This window comes from Mirounga angustirostris, unplaced genomic scaffold (assembly GCF_029215605.1).
Source record: "Mirounga angustirostris isolate CCGP_5_RB_7025 unplaced genomic scaffold, mMirAng1.0.hap1 SCAF_6, whole genome shotgun sequence".
In the NCBI taxonomy this organism is placed as follows: Eukaryota; Metazoa; Chordata; class Mammalia; order Carnivora; family Phocidae; genus Mirounga; species Mirounga angustirostris.
In genome coordinates, this window is record NW_026991714.1 from 69,299,307 (window position 1) to 69,306,459 (window position 7,153).

Sequence of the window (7,153 nt, forward strand, 5' to 3'; positions counted from 1 at the left end):
GGAAATGTTTACTAACAGAGAAACATCCAGACTTGGCATTAAGCAGTTTCAGTGGATGCAATATGAGATGAGTCTTTGCAGCAACCTTCATTACCTCCTATTTCTTCAATCTACCCATTTCCTACAAAATGACCACCATCCCCAAGGTCTGTCATGGGCATTGAGGTCACTGGGGCAGGTGTGCTGATCTGCAAAGGCTGTTTTGTGAACGAGCTGCTCTGTGCATAGACAACCTCATGCAACAAGCTCTAAGATGAGGAGCTCAGAGGATGAATTCCTCCCTGCGTAGTAGGATAACAAATGTGACATTTAACAGTAGGTTTTGTTGTGAAGCAGAAGATTATGTAAGACTGTATAAATTATTAAAATGACAAGGTGATTACAGTTCTATTAGTCATATTTTAATGTTGCTAATGAAATTTAAAATATTTAAAAATTGTCACCAACCATTTCTTGAACAATACTCGGCAGTAGAGCCAATTACGTGATAATACCAACAGCTGACACACACTGAACTCAAACTCTGTCCTGAATGCTTTTCTGGCTTTATCTATAACTGTCATGTAAGATACGTTAAGGTTTTGACAAATTAGGTCATTTGCTTATGATTACTAATTCAGTGAGTGCTGTTCTGGGACTGGTCAAATTCCAAAGGCCACATTCCTGATGGCTACACTGCCTTACCACCTTCCCATCACATGCTTTCTGCTCAGGTTTTATAAGCAGCGTGATGTGTAGAGCAGTATAAAGCATTGCGGATATGCTCACAAACACTGGTGATATTTGCAAATGTGGACAGGATCAGGTGCGTTTTACATGGGGATGATGCTATTTAAATCATGTTTCAGAGCTATCCTGCATTTTTTCCCCTACCGATCCTCCCCCAAACCAGTGTGGTCAGAAGAAGTCTGTGTTGGCAAACAGAATATACAATTTAGTTGTTCAGTTACAAGCTACTTCTCCAGCAAGGTTGTTAAGTACTGTGACAATCCCTGGGAAGGATCTAGGAGACGTAAATGCTTAATCCCTGGCCATGTCCCTCCTACAGTGGCCACACCAGAAACCAAAGCTGAGCGCTGCTTTCAGCTTAAGCCATTGCCTCTGTCATGCTTGGTTCCCCTGTGGTAGATTTGCATATGCTTTTCCTTCATCAGGAAACTTCCTTCCCTGTGGCTCCCACTCACCCACACTCTAAACAGCAGTGAAGGTTCTGTTCAAGCCCCACCCTTCTTTACCAGCTCAGACTGGTGCTTTTTCTGTCTCAGTTCTTATTATCAGAAGAATGTGCTCTCATGCCTCTAACTGACATTCTTGTATTGTTTTTGCTGCTTAAGGAAAGAAAAACACATCCTGTGAGCTCAGGAACAATGTCAAGGGTGTTATCTGCATTTGTGTATCTTGGCAACAGACTTTATACACTCTCAGACATACCATAAGGTAAGATGAAGACTAGCTGATTGGTGCATTTTTATAAATTGTGCTCATTTATGTTTATTTTAATAATTGACTCCTAGATAGCTTTTCCACTTTCCATCCCCATGTGATTTAGGCATAAATTCTACGTGACCTCTCAAGATCTAATTTAACACAAAGATTGCAGTAGCATGAAAAGCTGAGATATTTTGTATGAAGAAATGTCTTTTAAATGGATACAATGTAAATCTTATATTCTTCCTGTTTTCTCTTGCTAAATGCGCTGTTAGTATATATTTGTGTATTGGGATGATCCCTGTTCCTTGCATTTTTACTACACAAACAGTTCATAGTATTTTGTTTATAAGCTGTCATTCCCCAGGAAGAAATGGTGCTTTTTAAGTGAAGAGCTCTTATGGAGATCATCTTCATGAGCAAAATTACTTCCCCCCTTTCAAGTAGGAAATGTTAGAAATGCTACGTTATCAATGATTCTCTGGGCTCCATCTACATTAAACTTTTGCAGTTGTTCTTGTCTCAATATATACAAGGACTGTAACTTTTCGAGACACCCAAATGTGTTGAGCTGAAGTCTTGTTACTCGTGACTCAAGACTGATGAAGAAATAAAAAGCACTCAGATTTGTTTTGTGGTCGACAAAGCAGCTCCTTTTTTGTTTGTTTCCTGGGCATTTCTTTTGCAAAGCATCATTCATTCATTTATTGAGAGCTCCTTAGGAGTCATGTACTGTCCCATTCGAAGTGTCCCTGCCCCCACAGGACCTGCATTTTAGTGGGGCATATAGGCAATTACTGACAATGACAAAAATATCATATATCTCTATGCTCTCTGACAACAATAAAAATATCATAAATCTCTACACTCTGTATGGCACAATTCTGAAATAAAAAACCAAAAGTTTTGTCGTAACTCATCTGGCCTCTCCTGGCTTGAATTAACAAAAGACTCTTTATAACCTTTGTTCATCACAATTCCAGTCAATATTTATATCTCTGTTACAGAACTACTAATGTGCTTCATCTGGGGTCGCCACCCCAGGTCCTATGAGGAGCATAATGGAAGTAGAATATATCCACTGTGTTGCTTTTCTAAACATAGAAAACATCTGAATTCACAAAGATATTTGGATTTAAGGGTTTCAGGTAAGTGGCCACCCTGTGTAATGTGGGCAATGATAAATCTTATGACTAAGATAAAGGAGGGAAGGTGAGAGGAAGTGCCTGGAAGGGTTCTTTCCTTTCTTGACTGCAGTGCATTGGTCCCTGTTGCATGTACAGTGCTCTGGTGTCTTTAAAATAAGATTTATTTGAATACATTATGTGTTAAAAAAAAAAAGAAGAAGATAGCAGGAGGGGAAGAATGAAGGGGGGGAAATCGGAGGGGGAGACGAACCATGAGAGACGATGGACTCTGAGAAACAAACTGAGGGTTCTAGAGGGGAGGGGGGTGGGAGGATGGGTTGGCCTGGTGGTGGGTATTAAAGAGGGCACATTCTGTATGGAGCACTGGGTGTTATGCACAAACAATGAAACATGGAACACTACATCAAAAACTAATGATGTAATGTATGGGGATTAACATAACATAATAATAAAATAAAATAAGATTTATTTGTATTGTGAATTTGTGTTCTGCACCCTGCTGCATCTTACCCAAAAGCAGAATCCTGATACACGCTTCTTTCAAAGTAGATATGTAGAAAAGTTAAATATGCTCAAGTCTAACCACTGGGCTTTAGCAGCTGTCTATATACAAGCACATATCTGTCTGTTTTAGAACACCACACCCAGGACAGGTTTAACTCCTGATATTATTGACTTCATTTTTCTCATCAGCATCTCCTGTCACCATGTTGCTCTCAGGAGAACATATGGGGACGGCACAGTGCATCTAATTTCTCTCTGAGGCCTGTGGTGGCCTCTCAGCAGGAGTCAGAGAAGTGGAGACACATCTTTCTGGCAATTTGGCTAACCCTGTTTTTTTCTCTTTATTCGTGATTGAATAATGTCACATTACATTTTTTTATTATCACTTTACATTTGTTAAGTGTTTTTCTTAAGTTTATGCTGAAATGGCTTTATTCTAAAATAATACTCTGTTAACATTTGAGTTGAAATATATATGGAATGCCAGCTATTTGACCTTGGCAATTTAAACTCCCTGAGCTTTTTAAAAAAATTCATCTTTCATTGAGAGTGATAAGTAAACTTGCCTACCAATAGCACTCTATTGTTACTACTGTTATCCTTATTTTTATTTCTTTTCTTTTTTTTTTTAATTCTTATGTTAATCCCCATACATTACATCATTAGTTTTAGATGAAGTGTTCCACGTTCATTGTTTGTGCATAACACCCAGTGCTCCATGCAGAATGTGCCCTCCTCAATACCCACCACCAGGCTAACCCATTGTTATCCTTATTTTTAAAAATGATTTCTACCTCACTAAATTGTTTTGAATATCAAATGTACTGATGGGTATAAAAATTATTTGCATATGCTTATTTCTGTTCACTGTTATTTATGGTTCCTGTGATTAGTAGAATAAATAGGTGACATCTAGAAATACCCCAAAGAGAATTAAATTAAGTGAAAATGACTACAGAAGACAAAATATCCATTTATTAATTTTAGGAAAAATGGCTTAAAATGGGCCACAAGTGAAACATGTGAAGCTTAAAAATAGGAAAAATGTGGGGCGCCTGGGTGGCTCAGTCGTTAAGCGTCTCCCTTCGGCTCAGGTCATGATCCGGGGTCCTGGGATCGAGCCCCACATCGGGCTCCCTGCTCAGCGGGAAGCCTGCTTCTCCCTCTCCCACTCCCCCTGCTTGTGTTCCCTCTCTCACTGTGTTTCTCTCTGTCAAATAAATAAATAAAACCTTTAAAAAAATAGGAAAAATGTCAGATTTGATGTTAGGAAATGAAGGTCATTAGATCAGAAAACTTATCAAAATTTGTATGACATAAAATACAAAAAAATGAACAAAATTTGTAAGATTTTGCACTTGCTTGTACTTCTGCTTTGTTGACAAAGGAAACACAATTGTAACAAATAATCAGAAGGACACAAAGGGTTTTATTCACTCTTACCTGGAACAATCAGTCTAATAATAAGACTTTGAAATGGCATATATCAAAGCATTTATATCAAAAAACAAAACATCTTTAAAACCGTCTGGGAAAATATCTGGTATAATTTCCTTCTAGTTGCAGTTTGCAGTTTTGCAAACTACATTTGTCATTTCAGATTTAAGTCAGATTTACTCTAGATTGATTTCCTAACTAATTTAAAAGTATGTAGTAGACAGGTTGGTGATAAAATATTCAAAAGTGGCTTTAACTACTGTTTTGAGTTGTGATGATAATAAAGTGTCCTTTTCCTTGCCTCTAGCAAGCCCAGAAGCAGAAATTACTTCTAACACCCAGAGGGCATATTTTTAATAGTCACTGAAAGCAAGAATAATAAGCTGGCATGCCAAACGTGCCTACCTGTTAAGCCTGTGTGAGTATCTTCACAGTTCACATGGAGCTGCCCCTATTTTGAAACGATGATTGTATTGCATTCACACAAATACAGCCTTTTGTGTGATGCAGAGGAAAGAAGTCTAAAGTGCAAGACAGGACCCTGGGTCCTGGGTCTGCCCGTACCGCTAACTCGAGCCGCAGTATGTGCACGTCTCCTTACCTCGCCAGGCTTTTGCTCTTTTATTGGCTACCTGACAAGGTTGGAGTAGACAACTTTTTTTTTTTTAAGATTTTATTTATTTATTCATGAGAGATAGAGAGAGAGAGAGAGAGGCAGAGGCAGAGGGAGAAGCAGGCTCCCTGCGCAGCAGGGAGCCCGATGCGGGACTCGATCCCAGCACCCTGGGATCATGACCTGAGCTGAAGGCAGACGCTTAACTGACTGAGCCACCCAGGCGTCCCTAGACAACTTTTAAGATTTCTTCCGGTTCAGAAATGTTTTAATTTTATAAAGCATGTGCCCAGGTGTGCAAAAGAAGTATTTTTTTTTTTCTGTCACCTTAAATGCTAGGAGGTGCCTCTTTTGCCTGATGCCAGACAGCGTAATTTTGGTGTACGTGCACTAGATTTTGTTTAGTGACATTTAAACCCAGCTAGTGATTGTCCCTTTGTTCTCACTCATGGTAGCTGGGGCAGCATCTACGTTGCTAATGTGTCAGGTTTGTCTGCGGTGACATCTGTCCCAGCGTCCACAGTGTCCAACCTGGTCCTCACCCTGTACGGTCTAGGTCACTCCCCCTGTGGTCCCTCTTGTTGTGTCCCTGCTTTCAGATAGCATCTCTCTCTCTCCCTCTCTCCCTCTTGTTCTTTCTCAGTTCTTGAAGGTGTTCAAAATATATGCTGTTGTCTGGTGAAGACAAATGGAAACCTGCGCATGCTACTCGGTCCAGTCTCCCATCTTTCAGCCAACGAGGAGGCCCAGTGCAGCTCCAGCTCCTGCACCTGGGTTTGGGGAGCGGGGACAGGTCATCCCCACTCTCAGGTCCTCAAGCCCGTCTGGGGTCATCCTGCACCCCTGCCCAGGATGCAGCGAGAGAGGGCAGGGTGCAGCTCTTCGTGGAGACGTTGTCACAGTCTGATTTCCAGGCGGCCCGTCCTGGTCTCCTTGTCCTCTCTCTCCTCAGAGGGTCTCTGTCTAATCTCAGAAAGGGAGGACAGCAGCCAGAATAAGATAAAATATTCTGCAATATCTATTATTAGACCAGGACCCTGGGCCCATGATGGCAAAATGTTGGTAATTCAAAAGCCATTTTGTTCTCAAATGTATTAACATGGGCATCAAAATTCTATCTTAAAACTCAGTGCTGAGCATAACTCATGTAATACTCTGTATATATTACAGTAAAGACATTTTCCTGAGGGCAGATGTGGAGGTGGAGGGTTTTTGCTTCTCAGGACTCGGGTTGACATTGGGTTCATATGCCAGTTCATACAAGAACATGTTTATCATCACATATTTGTTAGAATTTCATACTTTTGTCTCAATTTTTATAATAAGATACTTTTGATAAATGATTCCCTTTTTAAGGCCAATACACAAGGGTAATAGAAACAGAGTTTGAATTTTTAAAGTATGTCAATATTGTAAAATTCTGAGGTTACAGGGGTGGAAAATGTGAAGTTATTTCATTTTCAATATCCCTGGAAATAGACTACTTCACAGATCTTTTTTTTACCATACGAAAATATGATTTGCTGGGGCTCCTGGGTGGCTCAGCCGTTAAGTGCTTGCCTTCGGCTCAGGTCATGATCCTAGGGCCCTGGGATCAAAACCCCGCATCAGGCTCCCTGCTCAGCCGGGAGCCTGCTTCTCCCTCTCCCGCTCCCCCTGCTTGTGTTCCCTCTCTCATTGTGTCTCTCTCTCTGTCAAATAAATAAAATCTTTAAAAAAAAATATGATTTGGGCCTAAAATTTTACTTTTCAAAAAAACCCAAAGGTTTCAGAGGGACATCAGAAAAAGACAGAGAAGGCACCTCCTGTTTCCTGTCCACCAACAGAAAAACACTGAAAAACAACCAGAAACTGTCAGAGCCAACTTTGTCAGAACTCTGAAAAACAGTTTATGGCAACCGAGCTAATTAACGCTGGGTTAAGGAACAGGCAACTTCAAAATGGTAGGACAGGGGGCACCTGGGTGGCTCAGTCGTTATGCATCTGCCTTCTGCTCAGGTCGTGATCCCAGGGTCCTGGGATC

General features: G+C 40.6%; 1 long non-coding RNA gene across 1 annotated transcript; it reads left to right on the top strand.

The window, feature by feature from the left end:
* The first annotated feature begins 676 nt into the window (after positions 1 to 676).
* LOC135364647 (uncharacterized) lies at positions 677 to 6,850 on the top strand. The gene is made up of 4 exons (XR_010412091.1): positions 677 to 805; positions 1,335 to 1,437; positions 2,436 to 2,576; positions 5,774 to 6,850. It is a non-coding gene; the product is annotated as an uncharacterized LOC135364647 (long non-coding RNA).
* The last annotated feature ends 303 nt before the right edge of the window (positions 6,851 to 7,153 follow it).